General features: G+C 31.8%; 1 pseudogene; it reads right to left on the bottom strand.

The window, feature by feature from the left end:
* Positions 1–6,080: 6,080 nt before the first annotated feature.
* On the bottom strand, positions 6,081–6,199 carry LOC120586403 (uncharacterized; annotated as a pseudogene).
* Between the last annotated feature and the right edge of the window lie 5,897 nt (positions 6,200–12,096).

The raw sequence follows: 12,096 nt of genomic DNA, 5'->3' as shown, positions 1-12,096 counted from the left end.
TATATGTATATATTTATTTATATTTATATAATTTATCTATATAAATAAATATTAATTCTTCTAGCCATAGTACTAAGCATTAAAATATATATTTAGTAATAATTTATATATATAATTATATATTTGGTTAAAGAGTTTAAAACTGTGACTAGAACTATGAGAGCTATACAGATATTGGCTTTTTTATATTATTTGAATTACTACGTGTTATCAATTTCTTATGTACATATACTTAACTTGAGAGGAAGGAGAAAAACAAATGAGAAATACAATGAATACAATAAGTATAATCTACAATTCCAAAATCCAAACAACTCTGAAAAACAAAATCCTTATCACAACGTATTTGACAACAAAAAACAGACAACTTGAATTTATTTGGAAGTAAGGCCTGAACCAAATTAAATGAAGCCTGTTTAGAATCTTAATTTATGTCACTTGGCTTGGCAATTCATGTTTTACTGCAGTAATATTAATATTATTGCTATCTTTTATTCAATATTTTTTAAAAATTCAGAGTATAATAATTGCCCACCATCACATATGTCAGTACTGGCATGTATAAGAGGTCGCTCTGACTCAGACTTCACATTCTCCCAAATTATGTTACTTTCCAGAAAGAACAGATACAAAAATGGGTTATACTACTTATGGTATTTTGCTAGAATATTTGGAATTTGTTTAAAATATTCTGTTCACTTACAAATTCATCTAGAATTATGTAATTTAAACATTATTCTAAAGATATGTAAGTTAAAATTACCATAGAATTTATGTTTGGTTTAGAAAATAGTATCTTAAACTAAATAGCATAAAGGTTACTCAATTTCATTTGCTTAGTTGTTCTTTAATTACATGTACTTATTTTTATTAAATAATAAATAATTATGTACTTATATACAAAATATATAAATTTTAAGTGATTTTTTTAATTTTAATTTTTTATTATAGTTGACATACAATATTATATTAGTTTCAGGTATACAAAACAGTGATTAGACATTTATATAACTTATGAAGTGATGGCCCTGATAAATCCAGTAATCATCTGACACTATACATCTTCATTACCATCCTACAGACTATATTCTGTATGCTATATTCTTCATCCTTATGCTTATTTCGTAACTACCAATTTGTACCTCTTAATCTCCACCCTCGTTCACTTATCCCTCACCATTCATTGGACATTTTTGATGTGTGCTTTTTATGTGTGTGTGTGTGTGTGTGTGTGTTCATATTTACATATGAGAAGGAAATAAACTACATTTAAGCATCTATGTCTGAAAAGATGTGTCAAAGAGTTGCTAAGACATGTGACGTGTACGTATTTAAAGACATAAAATTTAAATTTATCTTCTTGTGAGAATGATATCTAATCATGTATTATTCATTATTTTTCTACTATTTGTCTATTATTCATTATTTTTCTAGTATTCTTTTATAAAGGGCTTTATTTAAAAAGTTTTTTTATTTAAAATTTTTTTATAAAAAGCTTTATTTTTTCCTAAAATAAACTCACTTGATGCAATGAGAAAATTGAATGAATCTTCCACTGCATTTAATAGAATATAAGAAATCAAGTTAAAACATTTTAAAAAGATATAATAAGTTTTACGTTGCCATTTTGAAAAAAATACAAACACATTATTTTGTTTGCATTTAATTATATTTCTGCTCTGTCTCATTATTAGACAATAGTTTATTTGCAGATCAGATCAATCAAGTTAAGGCCAAGTAAATGTTTTTGACCACCTGCATTTTAATAATTTAGAAATGCTGACATTTGAAAATAGAAATATTTAATCCTGATATTAATGGAATATTGAAATGTCATATCATAATGCTTCAGTCATGGAAGGTTTCTCAGGTTAACTATAATTTTTTAAAATTTTAATGTAGTTATCTATGAAGAAACTGCTTTAAGACTTTTTTATAATCAATTTTTTATTTATGTAAACAATTAAAATAGATATGTATATTCCTGAAAAAACTATAAATTAAAATATCATTCTCTCATCATATTTTGTTAAATTTTTTATAGGATAACAAATCATTTTGAATTTTAGACTGTGTTGATGATATATGTCACTGTTGCCAGGGCTATATCAAGTAGTTGTTTTTGATGGGATATACAAATATACACATATATTTGTATACACATATACAAATATACACATATATTTGTATACACATATACAAATACATATATATAATACACATATACACATATACAAATACATATATATAATACACACACATATATACACATACCATAAAATTCTGCATAAAATATATAATAAATGTATAAATCCAGACAACTCAACAGAAGAGTAGAGAGAATATAATGTAATAAAATAATGTATCCACTGTGTCATTCTAATTTCAAACTTTTAACTACATTTTCTAAGTACTAAGTTTTTATGATCCTAGTATCTGGTCAAAAACCCAGTGTGATTAAAGTCATATTTTCCTGATATTTATGTTTACTTCATATTAAACTTAACATGGCTTTCCACTTCTTTCTCTCTACATTTCAATAATAAAGTTTAAAGTGCACACTGATATTGCTTCTAAAATAAGATAGATATTAACCTACTCATTGATAAAGAAAAGCATTAATTAAATTAGCAATTCTTTTTAAAGCATTTTATCAGATAAATAAAGAACTCAAAATTTAAAATACAAAAACAACACGAGGTCTTCACGTAGTTTAATTTTTTTTTTTCCTTAGGCCAGAAGTTAGAGGTCATTTAACTTTATCAAGGTCTAGAATTTCATTCTCGAATATAGTTGAAACTAACTCTGATAACTTAGAATGTCCATCAAATTTTTACAAGAGACATGACTTGAAATTACCTGTCATAATAATGAGTATTTATTAAAATGAATTTGGATAGCTTCTTTAATTTTAGATTTATTCTTTGTCTCCAACTTCCAATGTTTTCACATCACTCCCTATCAGATTTGTCTCTCTTCTATTTTTGAAAGCACATGACTTTGCCGTGTTCTAATGAGAGAGTATTATTAGTCTTCCCAGCAGTTTTCTTTCTCTGGAAAACTGTGATATTTTTAAAGAAAATCACCATATTTTAACATCTTAATAGGAATTCTGAAATAGATATTAGGAGTTATAAGACATATTTTCCTAGCATGCTGGATATTTTCTGTGTGTCCTTTCGGATGTCCTCTTTACCCTTTATTGTCTTTCAGGTGACCTGGGCCACTGCCCTGAGTGCTAACGTCATTGAGCTTTCAGCTCTCTGACTCTCATCAGATTCCGTCAGTTGGAAGAATCAGTAGGAGATGAGAAAATGAAAGAGAGTAAACCCCAGAGAATTCAGGACTTTTTTTCACTTGTGGTCATAGGTTTATGTGTCCCTCTACTGAAGGTGACATCTCTTTTCAGATGACTTTTCTCATTCGAGTACCCTCTGCAGCTTTAGTGACCACTCCTTTCACCTCCCTCTGCTCTCTCTTGTTGCCAGCATCATGTACTTTACTATCCTTTGTTGCTATCTTTATCTACAACTTTGGAATAATCCATGTATTTAACTTTGATCAATTATCCTGTTTCATGGTCAGTCTTTTATTGATGAAGCTTCATTGTTGCAACCACTTAAGAAAACCTGTGATGGATTAAAAAATAAAGTAAAATTAGTTATACGAATATACACAGGTCTTACTTTTACATGCTAACCTAAAAAAGTTGGAAAATATATACATAAACTTGATATTTTAGGTTGAGAAATTATTACAGCTTTTAAATCAAAATCAGGAAAAATAGATACTGGGTTTCTCATGTGTTCATTTTTTGATGGCAAAGTGCCCTGTTTTCATTTGTTGAATATTCAATTTTGTCTTCCAAATATAATTTCCATCTTTTTGTATCTTTCTCTGTGCCTTGAGAGGCTGATACATCATAGTGTCCCATTTGGGATCCTTGCCCTCTGGCTTCTAGTTGAAGTTGGTCAATGGATGGCAATAGCAAGACATGAGAAGGAATGAGAAACAATAGCTTGGGGTATTTATTCTTGTTGCTTCTTCCTTGCTGTTCTTCAGTCTTAAAGACAATAACAGTTCCCAATATTTCTAGATACCAGAAGCTTCACCGTTTTTTTGTGATTTTCTTAGCTCAACCCATACCTTTGTAACCATGTCCTCAATAAACATTATTCAATTGCCAATTTGTGTGTCATCGGTTTCCTGCCAGAATTTTGACCAATTTGGCATTCAACATCTGACTTGTTACAAATTTATATATATAAATAGTGTCTGTATCCTATAATAAAGCAATTGTTTTAATTTTTTTATAGTAGCAGAATAGAAAATTTTAAACTTACAAAATGGACACATTTCTATAATCCAGTCATTAAAACAATCTAGAATTTTAACTCTCAAATTTCCTTGAATCTAAAATACAGCTATTTTTAAAAACAACAAACATGAAAAACAGACAAACAAAAATAGTGGGAGCTGAGAGCCTTATATCAAGGGAGTTGAGGCCCAGGGTGTCTGTGTGTCTAGTAAGTTTATAAAGTCCCAAATTATATTTATTGTTAAGATTAAATTGACAATAGTGTCCCCATGCACTAAAAAATAATCCCATTTGGACAATCTGTTATAGGGTCACTCTAGTCATATCACAAAATTGTTTTAATTTGTTAGATAATATGAAAAATATTTTGTATAAATATTTTTATACAAAAATATTAGAGCATTTTCAGGCTAAGGTAGTTGCTAAAGTCAAAAGTTGGATTTGTTCAGGTAAGAAAGCTGCCAGAAAGTTGTTTTAGATCACATAAATTCTCCTTCAACATGTATGAGTCCATAGCTCAGGGTAAAATGTCTGCAAAGATGAATGTTAATATCATTATTCTGTTAATTTCTATTTATTGAAAATAATTCTGCACCTTCTGAGGCATGCAATTAATTGTGATGTCAAAGTCTGTGAGCCACTAACTGTTCATTTCATAAGGAGGTAGATTTTAATGGAAAATTTAAATGTCCGCAGTAAAATTTCTGAGGATACAATAGAATTGGCAAATGTTTTTAGTGAATATAAAATAATATTGTGTTTGGTATGTGTCTCATATTAAAACATGCAGTGAATTAAAAGCTCAAATGCACTTAAAAAATTGGCCATAAATTTCAACACCACTGTATATGAACTTTGAACTTACTATCTTTTATAGTAAATAATATATATACATACATGTATATATGCATATATATGTGTGTGTGTATATATATATATATATATATATATATATATATATATATATATATATATATAAACAAAAACCCTAACATCCCTCCCATAGAAATGTTTGTCAGTACTTTCTGCCCTTATGAAGATTGTTTGTTAGTGATCATGCCCATAGAGACCATTTGGATTTGCTAAAATTGGACTTAGTGGCCGTTGGTAATAGAATCTGATTTGGAGGAGAGCCAGTGTTCTTGATTTAACTCAGGAATAATTGTGACAAGTACCCTTTACCACATTATATTTAGGAAACACCTTAAAATATTTGAAGGGTGTCAAAATACATCAATCTCTTCAAATGCAAAACTTCTGTCAAGGACTAAGAATGTAATGGTTAAGGAGATGAAGTTCTTGAAGTTATATAAAAAATTGCCTTCACTTGTTCAATTTTTAAAAATCAGTAGGAGTATATCTTTAGATGGAACTTATTAATACATCTTAAAATTAAATACTACCATTGTCCTATTTGAGAAAAGATATTCCATTTCATTTCTGGTAAGTTTTTTTTTTCTCTCATTTTAGATGAATAAAACTAGTCATGACTTTTACAATACATTAAAAAGTTTTAGTTTTTAGGAAGAATCATATAGATGACCTATGCTATGTTAATTCAAAAATAGATTAAAATACCTAATTTAATGGATATGGATAAGTGTGTTGCTTATCAATTTACTGTTTCTAAGCTCTAAATTACTCTTTTCCTGCTCTGTTAAAACAGATTGGGTCTTTTCAATATGTTTTCTTTGCTAGCCAGCAATGGAGCTGATTATGGAAGCCTAGAAAAACATTTTTTTTTTTTTTTTTTTTTTTTTTGCACCTACAGCATCTGGTATTCCTAGGTGGTTTCCCATCCAAGTACTAATCAGGCCTGACCCTGCTTAGCTTCTGAGATCAGATGAGATTAGGCTTGTTCAGGGTGGCATGGCCATAGACCAGAAGGGCAAAATTTTGCTTCCTGGTTCTGGTGTGCTCACTTGGCAAGTCTCTGTAGCATGCACGGCTTCCTCTTGGCTCCTCAGTAGCTACAGCTTCTCCAGTACCTGGTTCCAGCAGTGCATTGTGGCCGGCCACACCTAGTGACCAGCTGTTACCAATGGCACCCTGGTTTGGGCAGTTTTGTAGCAGAGCACTGCCAGCCAGCTTCTCCAGTACTTGAAGCTTCTCCAGTGCTTAGCTTTTGCATTGGCTGGCATCCAACAGAACCTAGAAGCCAGCCACTCCCCTGGAACCTCAATTTGTTTACTTTTATGGCAGAATGCCTCCAGAGAAACCACTCGTGGGCAGCTTTCCTTGGCGCCCTTGAGGGCAGAATTCTGGCAAGTTCTAGAGGGTAAAAATTCACCACTTTTTATTGGCATGGCACCATAGGAACTTCTTTGTCATCTCAGAGTTACAAATGTGCCTTCTCCAAAAGGTCTGAATCTCATCCCCAGAAATGAGGCTTTTCCTTGTAGTGGTAGTCATTCTTTATATCTGCTGTTCCTATATTCTTCAGAGTTCACTTTATTTCTCACTACCATATTCTCTTATTATTTTAATCCCCTATTATATTAAAAATTATTTATATTAAACTTCTGTTCAAATTATTGGAGTGTTTCTATCTCTTAATTGAGTTCAGATGAATGCAATAAGTATCATGTTTTTGTTTTTTTGTTGTTGCTGCTGAACTAGGAAATGACTGGCTAATTGCCCCAGAAATATTTTGATTGTATAAAGTAAGTGAAACTGCTGAGCTGGAAGAACAACCAACTTAGGCAGTGGGATGAATATTCTCTAGAACCACTTTCTATTCTTCTCTCTCTCCTTCACTCTATCCCAGTGGAATAAATTCTGCTGACTATACTATTGTGGGACCCCTTCCACTCTGGCTTCTGGCTTACTTTAGTTATGGGATTCAGTGGCAGAACAGAGGGCAGGTAAAGAAAAAGGCTGAGATGCTTACTATCCTTATTGTCTCACAGATCTCTTAGGGTTTAGTCATGCCTGTGTTCCTTTTCCTCAGGCCACAGCTTTGGCTGGACAGCACCTCCAAATCTATAGCCCATGTAGCATTCAGGAAATACCAAATGCTGATATGTCAGCAAGTAAGAAAGGCACTTACTCTACTAGTAGGTGGATTGCCTGGTTAATGAGATTCTATTGATGTCATTACATATTGGAGAAAGGAAAAATAAGTCTGGAACTCAGAGAATTCACCAGCCTACCTCTAGCTGCTTCCAAATATGGTAACAAAAATTAACTGGCTGAAATGCTAGCCAAAGGTAAGAGTTACAGCTGATTGGGAAAGGAGAAAAAGATTAACTACAGCCTTGGGTGTAGTTGCTTCACAGGGAATCTAGCTTATGGAGTTACTCTCGAAAGTCACATTATTTTTAGAGACTGGCCAGTCATCACTTCAAAGTTTCGATAACACAGAGAATTCAATGTAAGTCATGAGCAGATTTGAATGCTGCAGTGGGTGGACTATAAAAATCAATGTAGTTGTACTGCTTTGTATTGTTTCAGCCACCTTTGAGTCTAGTTGAAGCTGCAGTAAACATTTTCCAACACTGATCATTTCCCACATCGTATATCTCTCCGCTTCTCTGACTGAGGGCTTCTTATAGCACCATGGGAGCTCGCTAAAGTCACCAGCTGGATAGTGCTGGAATATCTGAGACTGAAATATCTGAGACTGAAAGCTTTCATAATCAACACTCAGTTTGCAAGGGACAAAAGCCATAGGTTAAATATTCCTATCTCTTCACCTTTCTTTAGAACAATTCTGAGGTGCATTCTACATGCTTTCTCTGGTATTTCCAAGAAGATTGATCTTTAATTGCCCATCTCAAAACCTACTCATAAAATCACCTTTCGTTGGCTATTTTCTCTTTCCTCTGTCTCTTTTTTCTGCTCCCTCCCTTGTACTACCTTGATCACTTCCCCAAATCTATCTACTTATATCATAGTTTTAATTTCAGGACTGCTTCTAGGGAAAATCAAACTAGCATAGCTCTAGTTTTGTAGAAAATACTGATAGATATGCTGGTTTGAGTTCTGTATCTTTATATTACCTCACAAACATAGTATAAGTCCTTGTTTTGTGTTTTTCTCTGTAATTCATATATCTCATGTCAGATCTCTCCAAAATAGTTAATCAGTGAAAAGTGAAAGAATGTTCAAAGTCCTATTCAGCCACAACTAGAATTTATCTCCCACTAATGGTTATAGTAATCCTGTTGTAACATTTCTTCCTTTCATATAAAAGTAGTAATCCCTTTTGTTTTGGGAACATAATGTTAAAATTGCTCCTTTTAACTTTTAGCACATTAATAAAGAGATCTAGCAAATCACATCCTAAAACCAGTAACTAATCTCTCATAAGCAGAATGGATTTAAAAAGAAAAGTCCATTGCTTTAAATAAGGGTCCTTCCAAGGACACATGAACAGATAAAATCAGGCTATGAATGCTGTTTCTCAGTGTAAATATTACTGTTTTCTAATATTTTATTATTTTATAATCAGAAAAATGTAACAGCATAATTGAGGATTTACAAACATCTAATTTTGATAGAAAATTATTATATTGATAATATAAGTAAAAAATCTGCCTTGAACTTTTATATATTCCGTTCTTACATAGTTACTATAACTATGTAAGACAGGTAAGAATAATTTTTTTTAAGAAAATGTGGGGTAATCTGGGATTTATATGTAGTTGTGTAAACAAAATATTTGAAACTTTGCATTCAGTAAGAGACAAATTGGTAGTTATTTTTATATTATGTCTAGAAAAAGACACAAAGTTCTAGAAAACAATACTCCAACAAATTAATCTTGACTATTTTCCTTACTGGGACTTTGGGAATTATTTCTTGGCAGATTTTCATATTTTCTTAATGAATGTAAATTAATAAATAAAATATCCAAAGTGCAATATGAAAATATGTCAGAAAGTATTCAAACAACTGTTTAAAAATGCGTCTGCAATGTCAAAATACCATTAAAAATATAAACTGCAAAGAATATGGGATATATTTTTAACAATTACAGGGTACACATAATTAAAGAACTACTGAATCTACAAACTAAAAATCTGAATATCCAGCAAATGTTTTCCTATTCTACAGCTAAAACACTCTGTGTGATTGCTTGCACATTGCCCCCATTTTATATCTTGCATCACTTATAACATCAATGTCTGGTAACACTTCCTGAAATGATGTTTTATTGCTTCTTGGCCTTTTGGCTAAGATCAAGTGAAATGATGTTTTAATTTCTAGTCTTCTTCTGCTCTGTCCAATATGGTAGTTACTAGTCACTCACGAGCCTTTGAAATGCGGCTAGTGTGACTAAAGCAGTGACTACTTAAAAAGTTTATTAATTGAAATTGAGATTTAAATGACCACATCTAGCTAATGACTACTATATTGGGAAGCAAAATTTAAAAGTGGAAGCTGATCTCTTTTTAAAAATGAAAATACTCTGAGCCATGAAAATGCAAAGGTTATTTAACTGTTCAGCAAGTATGAATGCTGAAGAATCACTTAATGGATGTTAAATATGGACCATATGTCTGCAGATTTTACTTTTATGTTTTGTGGTTGGAAGATCAAGTGGGGTTTGAATTCACAGTAAAACTTAATGTACCTTTGTGAATGAATGCAACTGTTTCTTAATTGAACGTGTTGAGATATTGAACTATTTTATTGAACTAATAAAATGGCTAATATTAAGTTAGGCAATATGTCATGGTGCTTAAAGAAGTGAATGAATAATTTGATTTAATATTGAGTACTTTAGAACAAGAACACATGTATTATAAGGTAAAATGGTCATTATTGCTGATTAAAATGAGCTGGTAAGTTTTACATCTATGTATAAATGTTAAATTCTTCTAAATATGTTTAGTATAAAGATGTTCGTCTTTATATATTTATCATATATAAATATAAAATCTTTTTTATATATTTAATACAATTAATCTTTTCAGTAAGGTATTACAGTAGAATTATTTTTCTATTATAAATCCAAATTAGATATATAGATACGTAGATGCACCTTATCATATTCATCACAAAAAATGAAAGAATTGATGATCCTAGTGGTGTAAGATAATTGTTATTCTCCAGACAAGGTAATAGAAGAGCAACATATTAAGGATTTTATATTCTAGTTCTTATTTGGTAATATTAAGTAAATCATTTAAACACTCCTGAAAAGTGCTTGCAAAATGTGAATTAATTAGAAAACAACTAAATTAATTTTAATCCAAGGTTTCAAATGGCATAAAAAAATAAATAAAAAATAATAGTATTGATAAAAATTCTATGTGGTATTTTTCTGTATATGTATGCACAAAGGCAGATTTAATTTTGAGGAAAACATGAGCTATGTAAATAGACTAAGAATATTACAGCAGTGCATTTATTACTTTCTTATATCACAAGAATGCATCTATTTGGTCCCCTTGCTGTAGTACAATATTATCTCATCAGAATAAATTAAGTTTCTTTAGAAGTGCTAATAAATGAAAAATCACTGGCCACCGTGGGAGCCTCCTAGAACATTTTAGCAGTAATCTATTTTCCAGTTGTCGTAGTCTGACTATATTTTTTGATGTTTGAGTGCTGATATATTTTAAGCTCACCTCTCTCTTTTCCTTCTGCTCCACATCCAGGAAAGCTGAGATAGCTTGGATACTCCTTCTTTTGGTGCTTGTGGGAGATTCAAATAACTCAAGCCCTTGCCCACATGGGAATCCTCACTCTAGGCCTGTACTCTAACAACAATATGAACCCAAGCCAGTAGTCTTTCTCTGTTCTCTCAATCTTTGGACCTACTTGTGTGTCACCCTGCTCTTTCCTGAAAGCTGCATGATGTAAGTAATAAACCTTTTCATACCCCACTTCAGTGTGTGTGTGTGTGTGTGTGTGTGTGTGGTGTCAGTTGGTATTGACATGTGAACCCATTTTGAATGGGGGTCCATCCTATCTATTCATAGTGGCTACAACAATTGACACAGTAAGTGGGGTGTCTAATGGATGATCATCACCATTTGGGGGTTCTTCTTCTCTTGTTTAGCTTGCTAACTGGCTCTGCTGCCTCTCAAATCAGGTACTTTCAGTAGATTCTTGCTAGTTTGCTTGCACTTTGAGCTCTATTGCTTTGTGCTATATTTGCTGAGTTCTACCCAGCTTCTACTATAGGTATTTTTCCCACCTAAGTCAGAAGTTTTGATAACTGACATTTAGAAATAGGAGTACTGGATTGAATCCCTCCATAGAGTGGCCTTGAATATCACATGTCTTAGCCCAGACCTGTCTGTATATCTTAGATGAAATTGTACATCTCAATTCTAGTATACGCCATGATTGAAATTTGACTCAGAGGAAAGACTCTTAATCTGTGATGGTTGCTTGTGTGTCTTGAGCTGGTGTGGGCTGTCATTCTACAAAACACTCAGACATAAAAACTTATATTAAGTATGATGTATGAGTCCATCAAATGATTGCTTCTGAGGAAGAAAAACAGTCACTAAATGGATTACCAAGGTCCACATTCCTAAAAGCAGATGACCCACTAAGATCCTACAAAATAACTTTGTATTACTGTTGCTACCTATGCCTTTTCACCACAAATAAAATTTATTGAGGACTTATAATACTCCTATTGCAGAACCAATGGGTTAATTCAATCATTCCCATGGAAGAGGTGTTTAATGTTGATGATACTAATTTGAGGCTATACAGAGGAAGACACTTATAAATATGAACAGAGTAATAGAGAAAGAAAGAAAGAAAGAAAGAAAGAAAGAAAGAAAGAAAGAAAGAAAGAAAGAAAGAAAGAA

The sequence above is a fragment of the Pteropus medius genome, unplaced genomic scaffold, assembly GCF_902729225.1.
Source record: "Pteropus medius unplaced genomic scaffold, Ma_sr-lr_union100, whole genome shotgun sequence".
Lineage (NCBI taxonomy): Eukaryota > Metazoa > Chordata > Mammalia > Chiroptera > Pteropodidae > Pteropus > Pteropus medius.
Note: the sequence above shows the minus strand (reverse complement) of the source record. Positions and strands in the feature narration are given on the sequence as shown.